The sequence below is a fragment of the Diabrotica virgifera genome, chromosome 1, assembly GCF_917563875.1.
Source record: "Diabrotica virgifera virgifera chromosome 1, PGI_DIABVI_V3a".
Taxonomy (NCBI): Eukaryota; Metazoa; Arthropoda; class Insecta; order Coleoptera; family Chrysomelidae; genus Diabrotica; species Diabrotica virgifera.
The window spans coordinates 187,930,289-187,957,710 of NC_065443.1; the positions used below are offsets into that span (position 1 = coordinate 187,930,289).

General features: G+C 32.8%; 1 protein-coding gene across 10 annotated transcripts in view; it reads right to left on the reverse strand.

Moving 5' to 3' along the window:
- The window catches only part of LOC114330194 (adenylate cyclase type 5), a 1,795,244-nt gene that overhangs the window by 1,194,300 nt on the left and 573,522 nt on the right, over positions 1-27,422 (reverse strand). For 4 of the 10 annotated variants that reach the window (XM_050641851.1, XM_050641854.1, XM_050641849.1 and 1 more), the window contains exon 3: positions 6,567-6,626. The exons of the other annotated variants lie outside the window; for them this stretch is intronic. The gene's annotated coding sequence lies outside the window, so the exon portion shown is untranslated. The remainder of the gene's footprint in view (positions 1-6,566; positions 6,627-27,422) is intronic. 10 annotated transcript variants of the gene reach the window in all.

A 27,422-nucleotide genomic window follows, 5' to 3' on the forward strand; every position in this document is an offset into this window, starting at 1 on the left:
TAGGGAAGCCGACCCCGCATAGGGATAAGGCAAAGAGAATGATGATGATGATGAATATATTTTTTGTTGTGAATAATCATAGAAAAAATAGTGTACACAACTTGCATTTAATTATCATTATGAAGCTCGTACTCGCTTCATAATGACCATCATTAAATGCTTGTTATATAATATACTATTACAGGCGGGGAATTACCAAATCACGTCCCAACAGGGATGTCAAAAAAATTATACATCGATATATTGTATCATAATATGATACATCGAATGAAGATATTGATACATGCTATAAATCAATATATTCTTGTATAATGAAATATTATAAAAAAAAATAAAAGGATGAGGTTTTCTCCAAAAATTAAAAGGAAAGATACACTAATAAAATCGAGTACGAATTAATATTGTTCTGAAGCTATTTTCTTGTGGCATTTTTGTGATTAACTATTTTTAATGGGAAATAAGCCACAATTATAGGTCTGTTCCAACCAAGAGTCGAACTAGTCAGAAATCGTCAGCAAACAGTTGGCCAGTGCGAGAACATAATGCAGTCATCAGTGCTATCCCCTCTACTCGCGCTGGTCTATTCGCTGATAGTTTCTGACTGGTCTGACCGCTAGTTGGAACAAACCTTATATTAAAAAAATGATTTTAATAATAATATTGTTGTCACCAATTTTGAAAAAATGTGAAAACGTTGAATTATCCACGTCAGTCTGTCCGTCCGTCCGTCCGTCCGTCCGTCCGTCTGTCTGTCCGTGAACTCAACTCCTCCGTCATTATACCAGGTAGAATGACAAATGAGGTGTCAAATGAAAGCTTATAATCCAAGGATGGTACTAAAGGTGAGAAATTTGACCTAGGCTGTCTGTCCGTCCGACCGCGAATATAACTCAATATTATTTTTTGGTTGTTATGAATAATAATTATAATTTTAATAAAAATGATTATTTTTCCAAGAACAAAGTATTTTATTCAATTTATTATTTATATTCTGCCGTACTAGATTGCTGCATTACTTTCTTCTTCTTGGCTTTTTCCCATTATGAGTTTGCCGTTTTCGTCTTCCATAGCACTGTATTCTCCCAGTCGCCATCTCTGAGGTCTCTATCTATCATAGCATTTTCTATGTGAGTTTTCCATCTCACAGCAGGTCTTCCTCTTCGTCTTGCTCCCCGCGGGTCCCAGTCCAGTAATCTTTTCGGCCACCTGTGATCCGGCATTCTTTGTACATGCCCGTACCATTTCAGGGCTGTACTTTTATTACCACAACTTTTTTGTAATTGAGCATTCTACTATTATTCTGTTTCATATTGCCTCTGTTCTTATTCTATCCTACTTGGTAATTTGTAGACCCCTTCTCATAACCTCCAATTGAACTGTTCATATTTTATTTCGTATTATTTTTGTCACCGGCCATTCTTCCGCTCTTGTAGGGTAATATTCAGCACTAGGTATGCCCCTAAGAATCATCTTTTGTTATCTTTAGGTAGAGTGTTCTTCCATATCACTCCATGGAGTGCTTTCGTGGCTTGTTTTCCCCGTACTATTTTCATTTCTATATCTTTCATACAACTGCCATCTAGGTTTATAATTTACCCTAAATACTTAAAAGTCTTACAACTCTTAATAGTGTCTTCTAAACTTGCGTTTAAATCAGCAACCAATCTGTAATCAATTATGTACTTTCGACTAGATTAAATTGGTTTAGACTAGGCTAAACTAGTTTATTCTGATATAAAAACATAAGTACACTTCAGGATAAACTAGTTTGACCTAGGCCAAACTAGTTTGGCTGAAGTGTGTGTATTTATAACAGGATAAACTAGTTTGGCCTAGGACAAACTAGTTTAGCCTACGCGCGATAGGACAAACTGGTTTGGTCTAGGCCATACTAATTTATCCTAACGCGCTTAGGACAGACACACAAACTGATATCGGGCTTGGCCGGTAATATTTTATATATACAGAAATGCTACAACTATAAATCTGCACGGTCCTACCAATAAGATATATATCGAGAGTTATTCGACAGGGAGATACTACGTCGCATTTGTCCATTACTGTACTTAAACATGCTCTGAAATCACTGGAATGGGAAAATAAAGGAATAAATATCGATGGTGAGATGCTTAGTTATCTACGATTCGCAGATGATATTGTTCTGATTTCAAATGACCTAAAAACTGCCAATGACATGTTAAATGAACTTAGCGACGCAGCACGTAAAATAGGTCTAAATATCAATTACCGGAAGACAAAAATGATGACGGATTTAGTTCCGAGCCATCCTTTAAAGGTAGAAGACGTGGAAATTGAAGTTGTTGACAGATACATATACCTTGGATATACGGTAAAAATTAGCAGAAACAATCAAACTGCTGAGCTGCTAAGAAGAATAACTCTGGGATGGGCAGCATATGGAAGACTGTGTATATTTTAAAAGGTGATAAACCTATCAGCTTAAAAAGAACAGCCTTACATTAATATTAACAATTAAAAAAACACATAGCCAAAATTAACTGGAAGTGGGCAGGACACGTCACTAGAATGAAAGGTGAGAGGTGGACCAAAAAAATCTTGGAGTGGAGACCGAGAGCGGATAGACGAAACCCGGGAAGACCACCCACAAGATGGACTGACGACATAAAGAAGATTTGTACCAACTGGATTGCAGCAGCGCAAGATAGATCTGAATGAAAGTTTTTCGAGGATGCCTATGCAGTGGACGACTATGGGATGATAATGATATTGGTTATTTGGTAGAAGCTCACAAGTTACAAACAAGAAAAAGATAAAAGTTTATAAACAAATGTATATGGTTACCATGTATACTGGTATAACCAATAGGTTTACATGGTCCTATGGTTTTAGATTTATGGGGCTGTACTAGTGAGAGTAACTATGCTTGCCTTCAAAGAGTCCAAAACCGAATATGTACTAAGAACCATAGTCAATGCTCCATGATATATCCGCAATCAAGACCTACATCGGGAACTTCGAATAACAACAATTAAATAAGAAATAAAGAAGATTGCGAAGGATCACGAAAACCGACTCCACAACCATAAAAGCAAGGAAGTGTTAGAAATTTTAGATAATTAAAACCTAGTACGCAGGCTCAAACGCACCAAACCTTTTGAACTTATGTGATAGTAATAAATGAATAAAAATGTCAGATTAAATTCGGGCAGTGAACCTAGTCACAACAGTGAAGTGTACAGTGGCGGATCCAGAAATTTGGAAGGGGGTCATGGAACTTGAGGGTGATTTAATTACTTTTCTCTGATGCAAGGTCAATTAGTTTTACCATCCCTAGGATAAATGGGTTTTCAATTATTCTTTGGATGGGCCTAAATTTTTTTTGACGGCTCTCGGTTTTTCTTTTTTTAGGATTATTGAATTGATATTTGTTTGGTCCCCCTTGGATACGCCACTGGAAATGTGCCACAATAATTATAGGATTTTAAGGTGAACCGTTGGGAATACCTAGGACAGTAAAGTAGTAATAATTAAATATAAAATGTTGACTAGTTTTGTGATTGTTGGCATTGTTATTTAAATAAAAAAAGTTAGTATCAGAAAGGCGTGAACCAAATCCGCGAGTTAACTATTACAAAACTTTTAAAACAAATTTAAATTAGCGTTAAAGTGACGAAAAATTCGACGAAAAATCTTCAAGGTAAGAGTAGGCAGTTAGTAGTTAAATAAAGGAGAGTACATACTGTTTATACTCAAGACACGAAGTAAAAGGAACCAAGAGCGAAAGAACTAGGTAAAGGATAGGTAGGGAAAAGTAAAGCATATAATTTCTAGCAGAGAAATTTGGACTTCATAAATATATAATCAAAAAGGAAGAAAAATCGGACCCGGAAAATTACATAGGAATTATTTATTAAACACAACACTAAAATTAACGAGCAAAGTGATAACAAACAAACTAAATAAAATTATAACATTAGCAGAAGAACAACACAGTTTTAGGTCGGGAAGATCATGTACCGACGCTATATTTATAATGAGGCAGGTACAGGAAAAATCATTAGAATACAACAAACCGGCAGACTTATGTTTCATATACCTTAAGAAGGCATTTGACAGGGTAAATTTTCCTCTAGGAATAATTAAAACGATCAAAAATATCTACCAGAGCAACACAATAAAAGTAAAAGTAGATGAAGAACTAACTGACCCAATTGAAGCCAACGGGATCAGACAGGGAGACTCTCTGAGTCCTTTATTGTTCAACCTGATCATGGATGAAATAATCAAAAAAAAAGAACAAAAAGGTCCACAAGTAAAACGTTTTCCTGTAGTTAGCTGTATACCATATAATAAAAAAAAAGTAAATCCTTTATAAAAGGTATATATTTAAAATCCCTAAAAAGGGCTACATCACAATCACATAACTAGTTTTCGACTGGTTTACCAGTCATCGTCTGTGCTTACGTGAAGTTTACATACTAACCACCAAGATATAGTTTAACAAAAATATGTGGGTCAAAGCCCTGTATATTATTATCATCCCATAGTCGTCCACAGCTGAACATAGGCATCCTCGAAAAACTTTCATTCAGATCTATCTTGCGCTGCTGCAATCCAGTTGGTACAAATCCTCTTTATGTCGTCAGTCCATCTTTTGGGTGGTCTTCCCTGGTTTCGTCTATCCGCTCTCGGTCTCCATTCCAAAATTTTTTTGGTCCACCTATCACCTTTCATTCTAGTGACGTGTCCTGCCCACTTACAGTTAATTTTGGCTATGTGTTTTTTTAACTGTTAATACTAATGTAAGGCTCTTCTTTTTAAGCTGATAGGTATATCACCTTTTAAAATATTACACAGTCTTCCATATGCTGCCCATCCCAGAGTTATCCTTCTTAGCAGCTCAGCAGTTTAATTGTTTCTGCTAATTTTTACCATATGTCCAAGGTATATGTATCTGTCAACAACTTCAATTTCCACGTCTTCTACCTTTAAAGGATGGCTCGGAACTAAATCTGTCATCATTTTTGTCTTCCGGTAATTGATATTTAGACCTACTTTACGTGCTGCGTCGCTAAGTTCATTTAACATGTCATTGGCAGTTTGTAGGTCATCTGAAATCAGAACAATATCATCTGCGAATCGTAGATAACTAAGCACCTAACCATCGATATTTATTCCTTTATTTTCCCATTCCAGTGATTTCAGAGCATGTTTAAGTACAGTAATGGACAAAGGCGACATAGCATCTCCCTGTCGAATACCTCTCTTGATATATATCTTATTGGTAGGACCGTGCAGATTTATAGTTTTTGTAGCATTTCTGCATATATTACCGGCCAAGCCCGATATTAGTTTGTCTGTCTGTCCTAAGCGCGTTAGGATAAATTAGTATGGCCTAGGTCAAACTAGTTTGTCCTATCGCGCGTAGGCTAAACTAGTTTTTCCTAGGCCAAACTAGTTTATCCTGATATAAATACACACACTTCAACCAAACTAGTTTGGCCTAGGTCAAACTAGTTTATCCTGATATAAAGGCGCAAACTTCAGGCCAAACTAGTTTATCCTGAAGTGTACTTATGTTTTTATATCAGAATAAACTAGTTTAGCCTAGTCTAAACCAATTTAATCTAGTCGAAAGTACATAATTGATTACATATTGGTTGCTGATTTAAGCGCAAGTTTAGAAGACACTATTAAGAGTTGTAAGACTTTTAAGTATTTAGGGTAAATGATAAACCGAGATGGCTGTGGTATGAAAGATATAGAAATGAAAATAGTACGGGAAAAACAAGCCACGAAAGTACTCCATGGAGTGATATGGAAGAACACTCTACCTAAAGATAACAAAAGATGATTTTTAGGGGCATACCTAGTGCTGAATATTACCCTACAAGAGCGGAAGAATGGCCGGTGACAAAAATAATACGAAATAAAATATGAACAATTCAATTGGAGGTTATGAGAAGGTGTCTACAAATTACCAGGTAGGATAGAATAAGAACAGAGGAAATATGAAACAGAATAGTAGTAGAATGCCCAATTACAAAAAAGTTGTGGTAATAAAAGTAGAGCCCTGAAATGGTACTGGCATGTACAAAGAATGCCGGAGCACAGGTGGCCGAAAAGATTACTGGACTGGGACCCGCGGGAGCAAGACGAAGAGGAAGACCTGCTGTGAGATGGAAAACTCACATAGGAAATATGGGTTTATATATATATATGGGTTTACTGATGAGGGGAAAAAGATCTCCGAAACCGGTATAGACTCTTCCTGCACTCTCCGATTTAACCAGAGTATTATGCAGCTGCTGCATTTTCGTTTTGCAAAGAAATTGGGAATGTTGATAAATTTTTGAAACTAATACACTTTTATTCTTAGGTACAGGTTAACCGGAACTTTTATTCTGAGGTCCAGTAACCTATCAGGTTGCTGTCCCGCATTTTGAAATTTCCATAAACTATGAGGGCTAAAAGAAATTCAGCAATTTCCCTATTTTACTTCGCAAAACATATTTGACGCACTGTCCATCAACGTGTTAAATAAATCGTAAAAACGTAATATTATACAGAAATTATTAGCATACCAATTTTGAATTCTAGTAGTTGTTCTCTTCTGATATAGTATAAACTGTTCCTCAAATTACCTAAAAACAAAAAAAAACTATAAGTAATATTTCGGAATAGGTTTATTTTTGATATGTTTAAAACTATTTCTCTTTTCAGTCGTCTATGACACACAGTGGTAGACTTAACCTGGTAATAATATACTTTATCTATAAGGAAAAAAAAGAGAAAAATTTATACGACATGATGGTTTACAAGTAGGGATCTAGGACGTCTCGGCGTCGCCGTTTGGGCGTAGAGCCAAGTTAACGTCGCTCGTTTCGGCGTCGGTCATTTCGGAGTCGCACCCCCTACAGGTGCAGGGAAACAAAACACATAATATATGTATACAGGAACAACAAAGCAAAAGTGTTCTTCGTTCCCCGTGAATAAAGTAGTAAGGGCCTGCAAGGGATGCACTTCAGGCAGCGCCCCTGTATGGGGGTTGGGAGACAAAATGAGCTTTTTTTCTGCTAGTGTTATTTCAAAATACTTGTATAACAGAAGGGTGCCTATGCTAGTTTTACAGGAAGGCACTTTATACCCTAGCGCCGGGACTAGACTCGATCAAAAAATAAGACTTTTTATAATAGTGACTTTTCAACAAGCAAACAACTCTTGCAAACCTAACTGTTAATCGAGTTTGGTAACCTGAATGCAATTATAATTATTTTTTCATTGTCGATAATGTTTTATTAAAATAGAATTCTGGTTCCAGGGTTACATCAAGGTGATTGATTAGTAGGGTAAAGCTCAATAGCTTCGCTATAGTAATAGATAGCAATAAAAGTTAATAACAAAAATTTTAGGCCACCTCTGAGCTTCACAGTACAAAATTAGTTAGAATGTTACAGGGTGTTCAATAACACAGTGGCAGACCTAACTTATGTTTTTTTTAAATGGGCCCCGGAGAGGCCCGTTCCTTTTAATTATAAAAAAATAAAGTCGCTAAATAATTTACATATTCTCCGAAAAAAATCTCATACGCAGATAAGCCAATACACTGCAAACGCCTTTGTTCTATTGTTACATCTCTTCACGCCTATACACAGTGCCGTAGCCTTATTTGAAGCGGGGCCCTTTTCCAAAAACTACAGAAAGTTGTCAGATTCGCCATGTCATTGATTAAAAACTACCCAGGTAGTAGGTAAAAACTGTGTAGGTTATTAATCAATGGGCATGTCTCGAATTGTATCCAAAATAATCGCACAAACGGAGTTTTTTTAGTATCTAATAATTTAATTTTGAATTGTGGGGCTTAAAATAATAATTTATCTCATTTTTCGGCATTAAAATAAGTTCTTTTAAAATAGGAACAAAATAAGTCCTTTTAAAATAGTTAAACAAAAGACAAAAATAGATAAACATAAATCTAATTTATAGATAAAGAATAGATTATTCTCGAAAATGCCAATACCCAAACAATAGGTACACACTCTTTCAAACATTCGAAAGTAAAGCGATTACAAAAATTGCAATTTGGCATTATAGAGTGGCCTCCAAGACTAGCACTCCACTTGCGATGTGTAGTGGCAGCGACAAAAAAATCGCTGTCGCAGAAAATCTAGAGTCTAGAAAATTAGTCGCTGTTTTCAGAATCGCGAATTGAATGCTACAAGGATGTAAGATCAGCTTTTAGATGTTTTTTTAATCTAGAAATAAAGAAGAAGTCAAGACGTCAATTAATACTTTATGCGAGAAACATAAAAACGATGTTGATGAAACCAAAGAGAACTTGCATAATGAAATTACCCATTTTGTAAGGTTATGCCAAAATTTAAATAAACATCATACAATTTATAAAAAATTTGATTCTTCCAGAATGTAAAAGCAACTTTTCCCTATATTTTAACTTTACTGCAAATTTATTTGACGATATCAATTTCTAATGCGTCAGGCGAGCGGTCTTTGTCGGCTTTAAATAGAATCAAAACCTATTTAAGGTCAAATTTGGGTCAAGAAAACCTAGACGCATTATCACTATTGTAAATAGAGAATGCAGAATTGGAGAAACTGAATTGTGATAATATTATATGGCAGTCTGCGAATGCCAAGTCAAGAAAAAAAGTGTTTTAATTTTTGTCTTTATATATTTTTTAAAATATATGTTTTTTTGCTTGTCAGGTGTTATTTTGTGGAACTTTCTGTTTTTTATTTATGTTTTTAAATGTATTTTTTGGATTATTTTTACCTTTGCTATTCTTCTTGCTTGTTTAAAAAATATTTTATGGATTTTACACCTTTATAGTTAATGCATGTATTTTCTTGTTAAAAAACTGACAACGAATAGCAATGAAGGGGGCCCCTAAACCTCCAGCGCCCAAGGCCCGAAGTTAGGTTAAACCGGCACTGCACGATCAAGGTCAAATTCAAGGTCGGTATGGTTTAGTCGTGGAAAAATCTGAAACTTACATTACATTACTTTGGAATCTATAAGCCATTAACCCAATAACCTTGACCATGATTTTTAGGTCATATTCAAACGTAGATAATATTCATTGTATTCATTGTTACAGTTAGAAACATAGGTTCCCGCTCGAATAAGAACGCGTGACCTTGGCATGACCTTTAAGGTCAAGTTTAATGTCAAAATAACGGTCGCCATTGGATAGCCAGAAAAAAATCCTAGACTAGTAGTACTTTTCTTTGTATATCTTAAAAAGTATCTAAAAAACTAGTACTGTATATATATCCCTCCATCAGATCGAGATCTGCCCATGAGAACTTTTCATCAGAATGCTTCAGAGAGTATTTTCCTAAAGTATGAACTAATTCCACTGGGACATAATTTCCATAAGGCTTGTGCGGGGTAGATTCTGTTTAAAAAACGTACATTCAAATAATATTTTTGCACGATTGATCATTTTTGACTGTTTACCGTGACAGATTTTACGTCAGTAGGAGACATTTACTAGCAACTCGACGGTAAGTAATCCAACTCGACGGTAAGTACTCCAACTCGACGGTAAGTAATTCACTTACCGTCGAGTTAAAAAATCTCTTAATTTTAATTTATTTTTTGAAAGAATAAAGAAAACTAACGAATTATTTATTAATATTGAAACTTATGGTACAATTTGTTAAATTATTTAATGAAATCCCACTTGTTTGGGCTGTGGTTTCACTTCTTACAGAAACTCCTGCAGAATCGCATACAATAGTAGTATCCAACATTTTTTCTCTTCAAACACGCGATAAAAGTTGAAAACTTGGAAATATCAATGCCATCGTAAAGAAAAATGGTGGATTTAATCATTGAATATTCTGCCCAGAGGCTTCCAGGAGCTTTCAACTGCATTTGTCTTTGAACGAAATATGCCAATAGAGTCTTTTCTTCGATTCTTAAATTCTTGCCTTAGCACCATTTTCTAAAACTTTGGTAGGTATTTTGATAACGGATTTTGGATTTTTCAAGAATAATTGCGGAACACCCTCCTTCCCAAGCCCGTTCAATTTCTTCAAATTCACTTTCGCTCATATTTTAATTTATAATAATCAAAATTGTACTTAAAATTATTGACAACTAAATAAAAACTCAATTCTCCATTGTTGTTATGCACCCTAGTTACTACCTAACAACCAAAGTATCTATCTTGATAAAATGAATGAAACTAGTCAATATGACGAAAATGTTTAATTTTATAATTTATAGTGGTATCAATCGTGCAAAAAACGTTATAAGCATGTCGAACGTTAAGGGTAACCGATCTCAGACAATAATTGAAGTCGTCGCTCCGCTCCTCCTCCAAACAATTGTCTTCGATCGGTATAAAACCCTTACCGTTCTCCATACTTAATATACTATTTTATGTTATTTTTAAATAATACTTTTATATTATAAAAAATGACGTTTATAGTCGGTTTATTAATTCATTAGTGACGTTTAGTAATTAATTTTGCCAATTTCATAAAATTGGCAAAAAAATAATTACTAAATAGTTAATAATTACTAAGTAGTTAGTAATTCTGCCAATTTTGGCAGAATTGACAAAAAACAAAAAAATTACGGACTAAAATCACTAGCCAGTTGTGAGTTTAGCGAACCGACTATACCAGGGTTTTTTTAAATAATTTTTCAAAATAAGGGCACAAAAGTTTTATTCCAAAAAATAATTTTCACACAGCATAGTTTCAAAATTTTGCCCTGTAATATTTATAATAAAAATTAAACAAATTGGGGGAAAAACCTGTCTGATTGAATTAGCAGAACATGAAGAGAAGGTAAAGGTTATGAAAAATAAATCCAAACTAAGACATGTTGAAGAAGGAAAAGTATACATCAATGATGATACTACGAATAAAGAGAGAGAAATTCAGAAAATAATTAGAAAACTTGCGCAAGAAGAAAAGGAGAAAGGAAGCGATGTAAGACTTGGAGGAAATAAAATATGGATCAACAAGGTCGGCTGGAAATGGGACAACAAAGAGGACAAACTAGTCAAAATGGGGTCAAAAAACTAGTAAACAAATATGCCGGAAATACTATGACAAACGAGGCAATGACAATGGAAACGAACAATTATAGAATAGGTAGTAAAGACAAAGATAGATCCATAAATAATGACCAAGGACGTGAGCAACGAGAGACAAGAAAGAGTAAACCCAGAGAAAAGAAAGAGTAAACCCATAAAAATGCAGTCTGCAACGAGCGAGAATATATAAACAGTAACTATTTAAAACCCACAAGAGCAGTGCTAAAGCCCAAAGGGTGAACATTAGCAACATGGAATGTCAGAGGTCTCAACGGCAAAGAAATCGAACTTGCTGAAGAATTCGAGAAACATCAAATAGACTTACTGGGTATAGCAGAGACCAAAAAGAAGGAAAAATACACACACTTTTTAGAGAATGGACACTTCCTCATCACCAGTGGAGTGTCACTTGGCGAAAGGGCAAAAGAAGGGGTTGGCTGCCTGATACACAGCAACCTAATAAAGAACATTAAAGATTGGGAATGCATTTCCGAAAGAATTTTAAAGATAAGACTGGTAACCGAGGAACACAAACTAGTCAATATCATCGTTATATATGGAATAAATGATGACGAAAGAGCAGCTAGCAAAGACATATTCTGAGACAAGGCTTCAGAAATAATAGACAGTTTAGAAGGCAATACTATAGTACCGGGGGATCTAAATGGTCGAGTGGGTGTAAGAGATGAACATACCCAAGATGTATTAGGACCATATGGAGAAAAAATAAAAAATGACAATGGGGAACGTATTATTGATGTATGCAGAGAAAATGATTTAATAATAATGAACACGTTTTTTAAACACAAAGATGCACATAAATATACAAGATACGTCAAAAGTAGAGGCGAAAGATCCATCATAGACTATGTGTTAGTAAATAGATCAGCAAGGCAATGTATTAAGGACGTAAGAGTAAAACGAGGAGCTGAATTATATAGTGACCACTATCTAGTTGTAGCTAGGACCAGTTTGGGAGTGCGACAAGAATTAATAACGAAAGAGACCAAGAAAACAAGTAAAGCTCATGATACACCTACTATAGAAGTAATCAGATCACATAAGCTAGCAGACAAGGAGACAGCAAACTAGTTTAACACTAGTTTAACTAGTTTAATAACTACCTAACAGAGCCGCTGAACATGACGGTGACTTAGACCAAACTTGGCAAATACTGAAAGAAGCACTCCTAAACGGTGGTAAACAAGTATACGGGATAAAAAGAAATAACAGAAGCAAAAAGTGTACAAACTGGTGGAACAATGAAATAAAAGCAAAAGTGAAGTCTAAGAAGATAGCTTGGAAAAATTATTTAAGGAACGAAACCGCAGACAACTACCAAATATACAAACTGCAAAGAATCAAAGTCAAAGATATGGTACTAGCAGCGAAACGGAAAAGTTGGGAAGAATTCGGAAACAAGATGGAAGAAGACTACCACTCCAACGAAAAGTTATTCTTTAAAACCCTGAAAAATTTAAGAATCGAAAAGGCTCCACAAACACCAAAGCAAATAAGGGACAAAGAAGGACACTTACTTCATGACAATGACCACATCCTAGAGAGATGGAAGCAATATTTCGAGGATCTACTGAATATCCAAAACGACGTGGACATTATCACAGAAGAACCAGAAGAGGTTGAGCAGGAAGACCAAATTCAAGACGAATTAACTATAGCGGAAACAAAGGAAATCATACAAAAGCTTAAGAAAGGTAAAGCGGCTGGATTTGATAAAACCACAGCGGAAATGCTTAAAAACATGGGCGACAAGGGCATTGAACTGCTAACAAAAGTGTGTAATAGGGCATGGAGTGAGAGCCAAATACCAAAAGATTGGGAAGTGGGAGTTATTCTACCCATTTTCAAAAAAGGTGACAGACGCGAATGTAGCAACTACAGAGGAATAACACTACTGAGCATCCCATCCAAAGTATATGAGAGAATACTAGAAAAACGTCTTTTACAATACGTTGATTCTAAAATGAAACAATCACAGAGTGGATTTAGAAAAGGCAAAAGCATCCAAGATCACATTTTTACTATCAAGAAATTAATACAAAATGCACGGAACTCAAGCACCGAGTTATACCAAGCCTTTGTAGACTTAGAAAAGGCATTTGATAGTACTCCAACGAAGGTGATTTTCATATGTTTAAAAAAGAAAGGTGTGAAAATCAAACTCAGGCAAGCCATTATGAGTATATATATAGACATACAAGGAACAGAATCAGAACCGATAATATGGAATCCGAAGAGTTCATAGTAAATGAAGGTCTACGTCAAGGAGGAGTCCTAGGCCCCATACTGTTTAACATTGTCTTGGATGACATAATTGAAGAAACTAGAGCAGAAACATTAAAGTTATATGCCGGACATAGAAATTTAGAAGCAGTGTGGATCTCAGAGTGTGCATACGCAGACGATCTAGTCATATTTGGGAAAAATGAAGAAGCACTCAATCGAAATTTACACGTATGGAACGCTGCACTAATTAAACGAAATCTGAGAATTAATAATGAGAAGACGAAAGTAATGGTATGTGGAAAAAGAAGAAAACAAACGAAGATAACAATTAACGGAAATACACTTGAACAAGTCGATACTTACAAATACTTGGGAGTACAAATAGAGAGCAGAGGAACTGAAGAAACTGAAATAAGTTCCAGAATAGAAAGTGCTGCTCGGATGTACCACGCAATGAAAAGCACGTTTCTATCAAAAAAAGAAGTATCCCAAAAAGCCAGAGTGTCCATATACAAGACGGTGTTTGTGCCGATTTTAACTTTTGGTAGTGAAAGTTAGACGCTTGCTGATAAGTTAAAATCGAAAATACAGAGCATAGAAATGAAATTTCTTAGAAGAATAATGGGTATAACCAGGTTAGACAGGATTAGAAATGAGGCAGTCAGAGAACATCTTAAGGTCCAACCAATTATTAAAAAAATTGAAGAGGCCCAATTGAGATGGTATGGACACATGATTAGAATGAACCAAGAAAGACCAGTTAAAAAAGTATGGGAAGCCAGAAGACAAACCAAGAGACCAAGGGGCAGGCCAATGAAGACATGGGATGATAATGTAACCTCAATCTTAGAAACACGAAGAATCAGCAAAAACAAGCAAGAAACCAAGCAAAGAGTAAGAAGCAATGGAGAAAAATTGTGCATGCAACTAACTAAAGACATTACACCCGACACCTTAGGGTAAATGGGTTTAGGATGATATATATATATATATATATATATATATATATATATATATATATATATATATATATATATATATACAGTGCTGTTTTTGTAACAATATAGGTTCCGGTACGCAATGTTCCGGTGGGTCTGGGGAGTGTTCGTAAGGGGGTCCGTACCCGGGAAATTTTTTTAAATTTAGCCTCAATAAGGTCATTTTAAAGCTATTTGGGAGCAAGGAAATAATTCAGGAATTTGTCTATAATTTTGTTATTTTTTCTTTTTTTTGTCCCAAGAGGTACCGGTACGGCGTACCGGCGCGTACCGTCACAAAAACAGCACTGTATATATATATATATATATATATATATATATATATATATATAATATTTATAATAGACCCTACATAATATAGTTGGTTGAAATCCAGTTACCAAGGAGTTTTAAAAATATAAAAGTATTCAATTGAAAATAAAGCTTCTGGACGATGCTAGGATTGCGTGAATCACCCTGTACATTTAAATCTATGTTTAAAAGCGCACATTTATATATATAAATCGACGGGACTCGGGATTTATCTAGATAGAGAGAGAGAGGGTGCGCGCGAGAGGGAAATGACTATAAACGCATATTTTCTGACAGATATAGTAAAATATTTTCACTGCATTGTATTATTCTAAAATAACTAGAATATTGAATGCGTTCCATTGGAGTTTGCTTGTTTTTATTTGAAAAAGCAATTAAGCCTACTATTTTTACAACTCACCATGCACTATGATAATATGATGCAAATATCGTTAAAAAAATTTGCACATATTTTGTTGCCTCCAAATAAAAATAAATTTTTTTATGGTAATCTGTAATAATCATTATCCAACACCAAAAGGCCTACATATTTACAAGAAGAAGAATATTCTAAATTAAGAAACGTACCAATACTCCAGGAAAATAAGCTAGAAATAGACCATGCGATGGCTTAGTTTGAAAACTTCGTATCTCAGTTTACAGAAAATTTTACACGAGAGTCTTTAAACTGAATTTCTGCATACTCTCACCTAAAATATATGTGAACAATTTATGTGTAACGATCTACATGTGTTCAGAATCAAAAATATGTAGAAATAGTTTCGTGTTCCTAGGTTAGAGTATACAGAAATTCAGTTCAAAGTTCATCCTGTAAAGTTTTCTGTAAAATGAGATACGAGGTTTTCACACTAAGCCATCGCCATGTTCGGGACACTCAAATAATCCAGGTAGCTAACTATTTTTTAGTTATTGTAGACTTATAGGAAGAAAACTTACCTGTTTCCTGCCTCTAGAGTTCGCGTCCGTTTTTTAATTATTAACAATTTAGTTCAAAAAATGCGATTTTTGGCACCCCATTCAAAAGCTAAATAGTTAACATAAAATTACAAAATGTAATTTTTTAGAACATTGAAAAACTTTCAAAATGCCGATTTTTTAAAGTTAAAAGTTAATTTGTTGCTACGCAAACTGCAAAATAAATGAAAATCGGTATTTGTTAATAACTTTTACTAAAACTATCTTAGAACTTTAGTGTTTCACCTAAAGTTGGGTATTGGTGTACTTAAAAAACCCTCCAAATTTAAGATCGATCCATTAATTAGTTTAAAATTTATTCTATTTGTTTAACCCAGAGACCCTTTATTTGCGACGACATAAGACAGAAAATAATGAATATAGGGCAATTCTGCTTATGCTAAATGAAAGTTAAAAAGTAAAACTATCAAAATTGGTTAGAAAAAGATAAAAAATTATTTAATATAGTCAAAAATCCTAATGCCAAATTTCTGAAATTTTGTAGTTCAAAAATATTTAGAATAACTTTAAAAATATTGACCGTAGAAAAAATCATTTTTTATATTCGAAAAGTTGGTATTTTACACGAATTTTTAAAAATGTGGTTCAAATAGCGACTAGTCGTGGTAAGTGAAAAGCTGGGAGCCGACAAATGCACGAGTTCAAAAACTAAAAAAGCAACTTAAAACTACTATCATTTTCTATATCTCGTGATCTACTCAATGGATTTTGATATGTCTTGTTTTAATTTGTATAAAATTTTTGTGTATGTTACAAATATGCAATTTGTCTAGATATTTATTAATTAATAAACAGTCTAATTTGTTTAAACAATTTTTGAAAATAGTCATTTTCCTAACTAGTGCAGAAAGTGATACTTTCACGCACGAGACTGCCGTTGACCCGAACGCCCGAACGACGCGATAGCGGAGTTCGGGCATGCAGTCTAGTGCGGGGAAGACACTTTCCGCATGAGTTAGGAACAATTTTTTTATAGGGTCGTACGTTTGGAAAAAAGCCACAAAAATAGAGTTATATCAATTTTTATTTAGAAGTGAAAATACACAAATTAATTCTTTGACAACGTTATCAAAAACAAACTTTCAATATAACGGGTTACCACGACGACGATATTGGTTTCCATGACAACGATTCAAAACCATTGTAATTGTAGACTGATCTGACTTTCAAATATTATGTCAAAATTATTTTATTTCATCGAATTATCACGCTAATTTCATTAAAACATGAACACAATAAGATAAATTTGAAATAAATTAGTAAATAATATCTAAATATTAGTTTATTGCATGCATTATAATGCCATATTACAATGTATTTTACTCTCCCGCACGCCGTGCGGAAAAATTTACTTTCACGCACGCCGTGCTGGAAAGTGCAACTTTCGGAAACGAAATGCGTGCGTGAAAGCTGCTCTTTTAGCACGGTCGTAAGAAAAATAATTTTTTCCAAAAATCCATGTTTTTAATCATACTCTCATTACTAATCGTAGAAAAGTTAAGGTATACTTTAATAAATAAATTTTCCTCAATAAATAATTATCTAATAAAAATAATTTACTTATTAAAGTGTCCTTTAACTTTTTGTATGATCATTAATGATACTAGAATTTAAAAAGTAGATTTTTGAAAAAAAAAATTTTTTCAAGAATTGTTTAAGCAAATTCGACTGTTTATTAATTAATAAATTTATAAACAAATTGCATATTTGTAAAGTACGTAGAAATTACATAAAAACAAAAAAAAAGAAAGATCAAAATCCATTGAATTGATCCGAAGATAAACAAGATTGTATTAGTTTGAAATTGCTTTTTCAGTATTTTAACCAGAGACATGTTAACCGTAGACAAGGCATACTGAGCAAAAAAGCGTAACGCGCGGCAGTCAATCGGTGGTCTATATGTCTCTTCTTGCTAAGCGATACCGCTCATATGACAGACAAAGATGGCTAGACCACTCAAAATGAATACTGACCAATGGCGTCCTTGTTATCGGCGTTAGACCCAGAGACATGTTAAGGATAGACCGAGCTAGTAATATGCCACTCAATGCATCGAGGTGTAACGCCGACATAGGATTGAGTGGTCTAGCCATATTTGTCTGTTACATGCGCGGGATCGTTTGGTTAAAAGAAATAGATATACCACCGATCGACTGTTTCCATTGCTGTTTCCGCGTTACGCTTTTTTGGTGAGTATGCCTTGTCTACGCTTAATACGTCAATGGTTACACCTCGACGCACACTCTGCACATTGCACAGAGCGGCCCATAGCCAGCTAGCCTAATCTACAGGTTATTATATCAATGATTTTAACTCGGTGGATTTGTAGGTTCCCCCTAGCAACCGTTAGAACTACATTTTTGAAAATTCGTAGAGGGTGCTGTGAAGGTACAATGTTTGTGCAATTTTTTTAACAAAAAAATTCAAATCCCTTTTTTTTGAAATCGTATCAATGAGATTCCTTAATTATTATAAACAACGACGTTCTACACCTTCGTTGCGTGGTATGCCTCTCAGAGGAAAGGGGGAAACTTATATGCAAGCGAAACAGTATTTTCGAAACAGTATTTTCACTTTTATTTAATAATGGTACGGTAAACAATCCTCATTCTTTAAATATTTATTCCTTACAAAAAAACCTTTAATTTAAGCACAAATAATTAAAAATTGTAAATTTGGGTCAAAAGTTATTAACTTTTTAAGAGCGAAACATGATTTCGAAACAGTATTTTCACTTTTATTTAATAATAGTACGGTAAGCAATCCTCATTTTTTAATATGTTATTCCTTACAAAAAAACTTAAATTTAAGCAGAAATAATTAAAAATCGTAAATTTGGGTCCAAAGTTATTAACTTTTTAAGAGCGAAACAGTATTTTCGAAGCAGTGTTATCACTTTTATTTAATAACGGTACGGTAAACAATCCTCATTTTTTAATATGTTATTCCTTACAAAAAAACCTTTAATTTAAGTATAAATAACTAAAAATCTTAAATTTGGGTCAAAAGTTATTAACTTTTTAAAAATTCCCATAAGAGCCCATGTTAAAACTTAACTTTGAACCTTAATAGTAATTAAACGGAACGGTAAAACAATTTTTAGAAAATCAAGTCTTAGTTTTTTGAAGTAAACTATAACATACTAAAATTTCATGCAAATCCTTAATTCTTTGCCGAAGGTGTAGAACGTCGTTAAGCTTTCGTGCTAGCTTTTCGAATGTACAAAAAGATTTTTTTCTACAACTTCTATTCAAAGTGCACTTTTCTGCACGGTTTTATATTAGCAAACTTGATATTTTCTCACAGTATAAGATATTTGACATTAGTGTGCAGAAAAGTGACGTTTCTGTGCCGCAAAGTGACGTTTCTGTGCCGCAAAGTTCTTTTCTGCACAGTTGACTACCTCATTCTGAGTAACGTTATATTCTGTTTACATCCGTGGACTACCGCATTCTGAGTAACGTTATATTCTGTTTACATCCGTGGTTAAACTTTAGACAAATATATAACCTATACGACAATTATTATATTTAACTATATCATAGAAACTAAATTATGGATGTTACAACTGTTTTATTTTACAATTTTATTCTTATTAAACATTTTATAATTATCAAATAACCAATAAGGATTTAGCAACCTGTGCAAGAGACGTCGAATGAAGTAGGTTTTGTGTAAATCCATAGCCACCTTTACTTAACAAGCCATGAAGAGAAAAAGGCAACATCGCAATTGATGACGTGCGTAGTCCGACTTTCGGACTACCGCTTTTGAAAACACAATTTTAAAGTGGAAATTCTGGTAAAATTTATAGTATTTTTTGAGTCGAACAAGAAAATATTATTAATTAGAAGTTTGTACAAAATAAAATTAAAAGTACTTCCTTGTAAGTAACGTTTATTATACAAAAAAAAACCAATAACAAGAATATACATGAGATTAATTTTTTTCGAATCCTAAGAAAGCTAATGAGTATTTTTCAAAAATTTAAACGCAGAATGAAAGATTACGTTAGGACCGAGGGCCGAAAGTCCCTGAAAACTTCTATGTTTATTTTAATAAGTTACAGGGGCGAAAAATTAAGAAAATTTAGTGTGATTTTTAGTTTCAAATATGTCATTCAAAAACAACTTTTCATTCATTATAAGGGACTTTCGGCCCTCGGTAATAAAGTAATCTTTCATTCAGCGTTTAAATTTTTCAAAAATACTTATTAGTTTTCTCAGGATTCGAAAAAAATGATTGCATTTAAAATACACTGAAAATTTTGACAGTCGTCAAAATTTTGCATTTTGTTCATTTCCCTTTAAAGTTTTTCGCACTTATTTAGAAACACCCTGAATTGATAAAGAACAAAAATCTAGTTGTTAAAGTAGCTAACTTTTTTTATTATCCAACATAAACGAAATAATAAAAAAAAAACAGAATTTTATTAAGAAAACCAGAGTCTATAGTTGGGTTTTAATATATTATTATTATACAAAAAAAAAAAACCAATAACAAGAATATGTGTAAAATACTTTATTTTAAATAAATAATATCTTATTTTAAATTATATACAAATATCGCTAGAAATAACTATAACAACAATTTCTCACATGGTTTGATGTGAAGTGTTGGGGTTTAGAATTAACTGCTTAGCAACAATATTATTACAGCGTATTGTTAAAGAATCAGGCTATAACATATTAAAAAAATTACTTGAATCGGCCAACAGGTTTAGTAAATATAAGACATCAAAAATGACAAAAATTTTAAGTGGACGCATTTCTATATGCACGTAAGTTTATATAAAAATATATTATACTATAAAATATAGTATATAAAAATATATTATATTGAACTAAAATCATCTTAATACATACCTTTTAATATTATTTATAATTTGGAGCACGAAATATTGTAAAATGTTTGAGTTTTTCTGTAAATACAGTGAATATTATTTAAAAACATTTAAAGATAAATGAGAACTGTCAGAATTAACCGGTCTACGCTTAGATGTTGCCAAGTTTCAACTTCATGGCTTGTAAAGTAAAGGTGGCTATGGTAAATCCGTGACTGCATAAATATAATGTCAATAATGTGTAATAATTGTTTAAATTTAAACAAATTAAGGCAGTGCATTAATTTTTTAACTGATTTCTGTGCAATTTATTTAGGTATAAGGAATTTAAATTGATTAGTAGGTATTAATTAAATACAGTTTAAAATTTATCACATAGGTACCTATTATAATTAATCGTCGTTTGGAAATTGTGATTTTTATTTTTAGGAAAAACTGTGCTTGTAGAAAAAGTATAGTGTGAAACACGTGCAGAAAGGTAATTTCTCACTCGTTTGAATTGCGGCACTCGCTTGCGCTCGTACCGCAACTTTTCAAATTCGTGAGAAATTAGTACCTTTCTGCACTTGTTGCACAATATACTATTTTCTACGGCCGTGCTAAAAGATCCACTTTCACGCAAGCATTTCATTTCCGAAAGTTGCGCACGGCGTGCGGGAAAGTAAAATACCTTGTAATATGGCATTATAATATATTATAATACATGCAATAAACTAATATTTAGATACTATTTACTAATTTATTTCAAATTTATCTTACTGTGTTCATGTTTTAATGAAATTAGCGCGATTATTTCATTCATAGGAGATTCTGACCAATAGAAAGCTACAGAAATCTAAATTAAATTGATAATTTTTGATAATTTCCCGTCGTCAAGTATATTACGTCAGATGCCCTTCGTTGCTATGAAAAAATACATTCCGTGACATTAATAACAATTAATGTTTTAAAAGTTATAAAAGTCATGACTTTCAACCGTAAAATATTTATAACAACTGTGTGTTTAATTGTACTAATTTGTACTTACATAAATAAATTACAATAAAATTTTGGTTTTGAACAGTTTTATTCATGAAATAATCGCAACAAATTGCACTCGATCTCTAAAATTAATATAAACTTACTTGCATAGAAATCGGCCCACCTAAAAACTTTGTCATTTTCGAAGTCTAGTATTTCCTAAACCTGTTGGCCGATTTAAGTGATTTTTTAATATGTTATAGCCTTGTTCTACAACAATATCGCTGTACTAATATTATTGTTAAACAGGTAATTGTTATTTTATACCGGGTGTAACAATGATAGTGTGTTTTTTCCTCAAAGTTCGGAACACGCTGTGGAATATTCAATATTCTAACATATACAGCATGTCTACTTAAGTTGGAAACATATGGGAAACTTTTTTGTTATTCGTTTTACGAAAAAAGTTATTCTTTATAAAAAGTTCTGCATGCTCTAAAACCTAAGATTCAATCATCAGATATCAAATTTTGTCAATATTATACGAGGTATGTCAAAAAATTTGAACTTCGTTCAAGAGTAAAGTACCTTTATTTCTCTCAATATCGAAAATTCTTATTATGAAAAGTTGTTTGGAAATAAAAACTAAGCTCAAATATACAATTACATGCTTCTAATTGGAAAAAAATATTTTCCAAATTTTTCTCAAATTTATTGATACTAACTTCGTTTTTATTTATTACACATACGATAACTCTTTTATTATTACTTTTACGAAAAAAAGTTATTCTTTATGAAAAGCTCTGTATGTCCTAATACTGAAAACACAACCATCAAATATCACATTTTATTAATTTTATACGAGGTATGTCAAAAAATATTAAAAAAGTTGTTTAGAATTAAAAACTATGTTTCAATATGCAATTACATCCTTCTAATTGAAATATTGTGAAATATAAAGGTACTATAATCTTGAGCTAATTTCATATTTTTTGACACACCTCGTATAAAATTAATAAAAGTTGATATATCATGGTTGTGTCTTAGATTTTAGACCATGCAAAGCTTTTAAGGAAGAATAACTTTTTTTCGTAAAATGAATAATAAACTAGTTATCACATTTGTAATAATTAAAAACGATGTTGAGTAGATATCCATAAATTTGAGAAAAATTTTTATTTTTTTTTTTCAATTAGAAGCATGTAATTGCATATTTGATCTTAGTTTTTAATTCCAAACAACTTTTTATCATAAGAATTTTCGATATTGAGAGAAATAAAGGTACTTTACCCGTGACCGAAATTCATATTTTGTGACATACCTCGTATAATATTGAGAAAATTTGATATCTGATGATTGAATCTTAGGTTTTGGGGCATACAGAACTTTTTATAAAGAATAACTTTTTTTCGTGAAATTAATAATAAAAAAGTTTCCCATATGTTTCCAACTTAAGTAGACACGCTGTATAAAATATTATAATTAGAACTCGACTATAGCCTTAGGCTGTTTTAACATTTTGCTTTTTGATTCATTCGCTTATGTTGATTAATAAAAAAGTTACGTATTTTAACAACTAGCAACGTTCTTCATCAATACAGGGTGTTTCTAAATAAGTGCGACAAACTTTAACGGGTAATTCTGCATGAAAAAATAATGACCGTTAGGTTTATAATCATATGTTCGCATATGCTTCGTTTCAGAAATACGGGATGTTGAATTTGTTCGTACAATCTGACGATTTATTTATTGCTCTAAAACCGCATGAGATATACAAATGAAATTGGGTAGGTTTTAAGAGGTAATTATTGTGCATTTTTTGGCATACAGTTAAGAATTTTATATGCACCATTGGCGTGCATACGGGTAATATGACCTGGTAATATGACCCGTGTGCACGCCAATGGTGAATATAAAATTCTTAATTGTATGTCAAATATGCGAAATAACTACCTCTTAAAACCCACCAAATTTCATTTGCATATCTCAACCTGTTTTAGAGCAGTAAATAAATCGTCAGTTTGTAAAAAAAAATTCAACATCCTGTATCTCGAAAACGAAGCATTTGCGGACATATGTTTATAAATGAAACTGTCATTAGTTTTCATGCAGAATTTCCCCTTAAAGTTTGTCGCACTTATTTTTAAACACCCTGTATTCATGAAGAACGTTGCTAGTTGTTAAAATACATAACTTTTTTATTATCTAATATAAGCGAATGAGTACTAAAGCAAAATGTTAAGAAAGCCTAACGCTACAGTTGAGTTTTAATTTCAATATTTTATATACGCTAGAATATTCCACAGGGTGTTCCGAACTTTTAGGAAAAAACACACTATCATTGTTACACCCGGTATAAAATAACACTTACCTCTTTAGCAACCATATTATTACAGCGATATTGTTGAAGAATAAGGCTATAATATATTAAAAAAATCACTTAAATCAACCAACATGTTTAGGAAATATGAGACTTCAAAAATGACCAAATTTTTAGGTGGGCCGATTTCTATGCAAGTAAGTTTAGAATTTTAGAGCTCTTGTGCAATTACTAATACTGATAATTCGATGAAATAAAATTATTTTGACATAATATTTAAAAGTCAGATCAGTAGACAATTACAATGGTTTTGAATCGTCGTCATGGAAACCAATATCGTCGTCGTGGTAGAGACCGACCGATTAATCGGCTTCGGCATCGGCTTCGGCCACCTTCGGCCAATATTTAAACCTTCGGCCAAAATTCGGCTTCGGCCAAAACGAAGCCGAAGGTTTCGCCGAAGGTGGAATAATAAAGTGCTCTGAGTATACACTAACTATACTATATAAATAATCTCTAAACAATATGCTTCGGCGAGCCTTTGATACTTTGAATAGTATTTACACCCTATTTTATACCCTAATAAACTAAAACGTTTTACAAACTTTCAGGTAGTAGGTAGGATATAAATTTTAACAATAGGCCAAGATGTCTCAAAGATCTTCATTTGAATATTTCTCACGTAGTAAAATTCTGAGAAACTATAATAGTTTTATTGTATTTGTTAAAACTCAAGATTACTGGTATTTTGACTACCTAAATATTAATGGCAAAACATCGACCATCGACTATCCCTACTATAAATGCAAATATTTAGTCACCTTCGGCTTCGGCTTCGGCTTCGGCTTCGGCCAAATAAATCACATTCGGTCGGTCTCTACGTCGTGGTAACCCATTATATTGAAAGTTTGGTTTTGACAACCTTGTCAAAGAATCAATTTGTGTATTTTCACTTCTAAATAAAAATTGATATATAGGCCAATCAAGTTAGGTTTTTAGTTGACATAACGGAAAAGACGAGGTTTGGCAGTTGAAATGCGTAGTACGAGATATTACAAAAAGGCTACCATCTTGGGATTCATCAATTTTTTAGTGGAACAATTTTTAAATAAACAATCAAAACGTCAAATTTAGTTGTTTGCTCATAACTTAAAAACTTGTTTATTTAGAGATTTGACGTTCACAGGTAACTTTTTCAGAAAAAAAATATACATCGAATGAGATAAGCTAAATGAAAATCGGTTAATAAACAAAAAAGTTATTGCAAAACAGACAACAAAATCGCTGTTTTTGAATATTGTTAATAATAATTTTATTGTTTATTAAAATATGTTTAAATATACCTAAATTTGAAGGCATTATGGTGTTTGAATGGTGAGCAAAAAATGGTCCAGATCTGTTAAATAGTTTGTGCAAAATTGAATTTGTTTATAAAATTTTTTTAAAAACGAGGTAATTTCTGAGGCTGGTCCAGTTAATTTGTCTGAATGGATCTCAATAATCCGGGGCTTATTTCCTTCGTTAAGATGTATACTAACAGCCTATGAAAAAAAATTAAAAAAAATTACATGTGCGTATACAAAATTATTTGTTAATAAATAGCAGTTTTTAAGCTTATAAACAATTACAATAATTCCGTAGAAATTAGATCAAATTAAATGTAAATAAAAAATACGGAAAGGTGGTTAAAATAGACAACTTGTAAAAAAAAATTTAGGTCCTACGACCCTTGGGAGCTGAGATGGCCCCTTTTTCTTTAAAGTCACTGTTACGTTAATTAACAATACTAAGAAATGAAATTAACCAATCTTTTATAAGAAAAGTCAAAGTTTTTAATAAAGTTTTTAGCAAGAAAAAATGTTAAAAATTGTTTAAACAAGAGTGTTATAAACAAACGAGTATTTTGCGTTCCGACTAAAGTAAAAAATAGCGGGCGTAGTCGACTGACTGATATGAATCGTGGGCACGGCTGGCGAGCGCCAGCAACCCCTAAAATTACGTTACACCGACCACAAAAATCAAATTTAAGTTGAATGACAAAATGTGGTCATTCCTTATGTTTTCGAGGTCTCTGAATCCGAATATGAAGTATATTTTTTTCTATAAGTAGTGGAACATGTTCAAAAATCAAATTTTATGCAAAAATGCGAAAAATCAATTTTGATGATTTTTCAATTTTACCTCGCTGTATTTTTGGTCGCTGTAAATATTTCCCTTTGAAAATTTTACTGTATCATCATTGAATCATTTAGATAACAATGAGATTTTCCTAAAATGATTAAACACATTAAAAGAGAAGTTGTTAATTTTTAAACATTTTGTCGTCAGATTTCGTTAGTTTCATGTTTACTTGAAAAAGTTGAGTGACAAACTTTTTAGTTTATAATTTTAACCAACACAGCAATAAAATATGACTCATTAAGAAGTTTTCCAAAAAAATTTAATTCAAAATATGCAATATAATAGGAAAAATGTTATGTGCCTTTATAGACGAGCGGTACACTCCAAAAAAAGCTTATTTCTCGAGATATTGACCACGGTGTGGTGAATGACTAATTTTGGTTATATTTTATATTTTTGAGGGTACTGAAAACGAAAATTAGGGTTGTTTTGAATTTTCCTTGGGGGAACATTGTTAAAATCGCAATTTTACCCTAAAAGTAAAAAAAAATAAAATCATGTTTTTTTGCGTTTAACTCGCTACAACTCAGTTCCATTTTAATATTTCTTTCTGAAATTTTTACAGTATATATTTCTTACCTTTCTGAAGACAATGGGACCTGCTTCAATCTTTCTGTCTTACTATAAAAAAGTTATAAATTGTTTAAACCAAAAGATGTAGATTCTTGAATTGCAAAGTTTAATCGCAAATATTGAGTGACAAAATTTGAAGTTTAGCTATTTAATCAAGTTTATGTTAAAATCTAGAGTACAAGGAACAAAATGTTTTATAAAAAAAATGGTGTATCTTTTAATTTTAAGAAAAACGTGATTTCATTTTTTTTTGTTTTTAGTGTAAAATTGCGATTTTGTCAATGTTTTCCCATCTAAAATTCAAAATAATTCCATTTTCGTTTTCAGCACCATCAAAAACATAAAGTAAGACCAAAATTAGCCATTCACCACACCGTAGTTAGTATCTCGAGAAATGAGCGTTTTTTTGGGGGGAGTGCCACTCGTCTATAAGGTCGCGTAACTTTTTTCCTGTTGCATATTTTGACTTGAAATTTTCCAGAAAACTTCATCATGACCTATGTTTTAATGCTGCGTTGATTAAAATTATAAACTAAACAATCCACAGTCAACCAACTTTTATAAGTAAACATGAAACTAATGAAATCTGACAAAAATTGTTTAAACAATTTACTAACCGCGGTACCTCTTGGTACCCTCTGGTTTTTTTATAGGGAATTTTTTTTGAGTAAGTTTGTGCAAAAAATACGAATCAGAATAATTAACCTAAAGGGGTCGACGATACAGCCTGGGCCCGGATTACGTACACTCGATACGCATCGTATCCGCCATGTTTTACTGTAGCGCTTTATGGGAAAATATGGCGGATACGATGCGTATCAAGTGTACGTAATCCGGGCCCTGGACTACACACAGATTCAAAAAAGAGAGCGCGCGGAAAATATGGCCTATACCTATCGGGTTCTACTGTACCAAGTTTACTAATTTTGTTTATCTATGGTACCACATTAAAATAA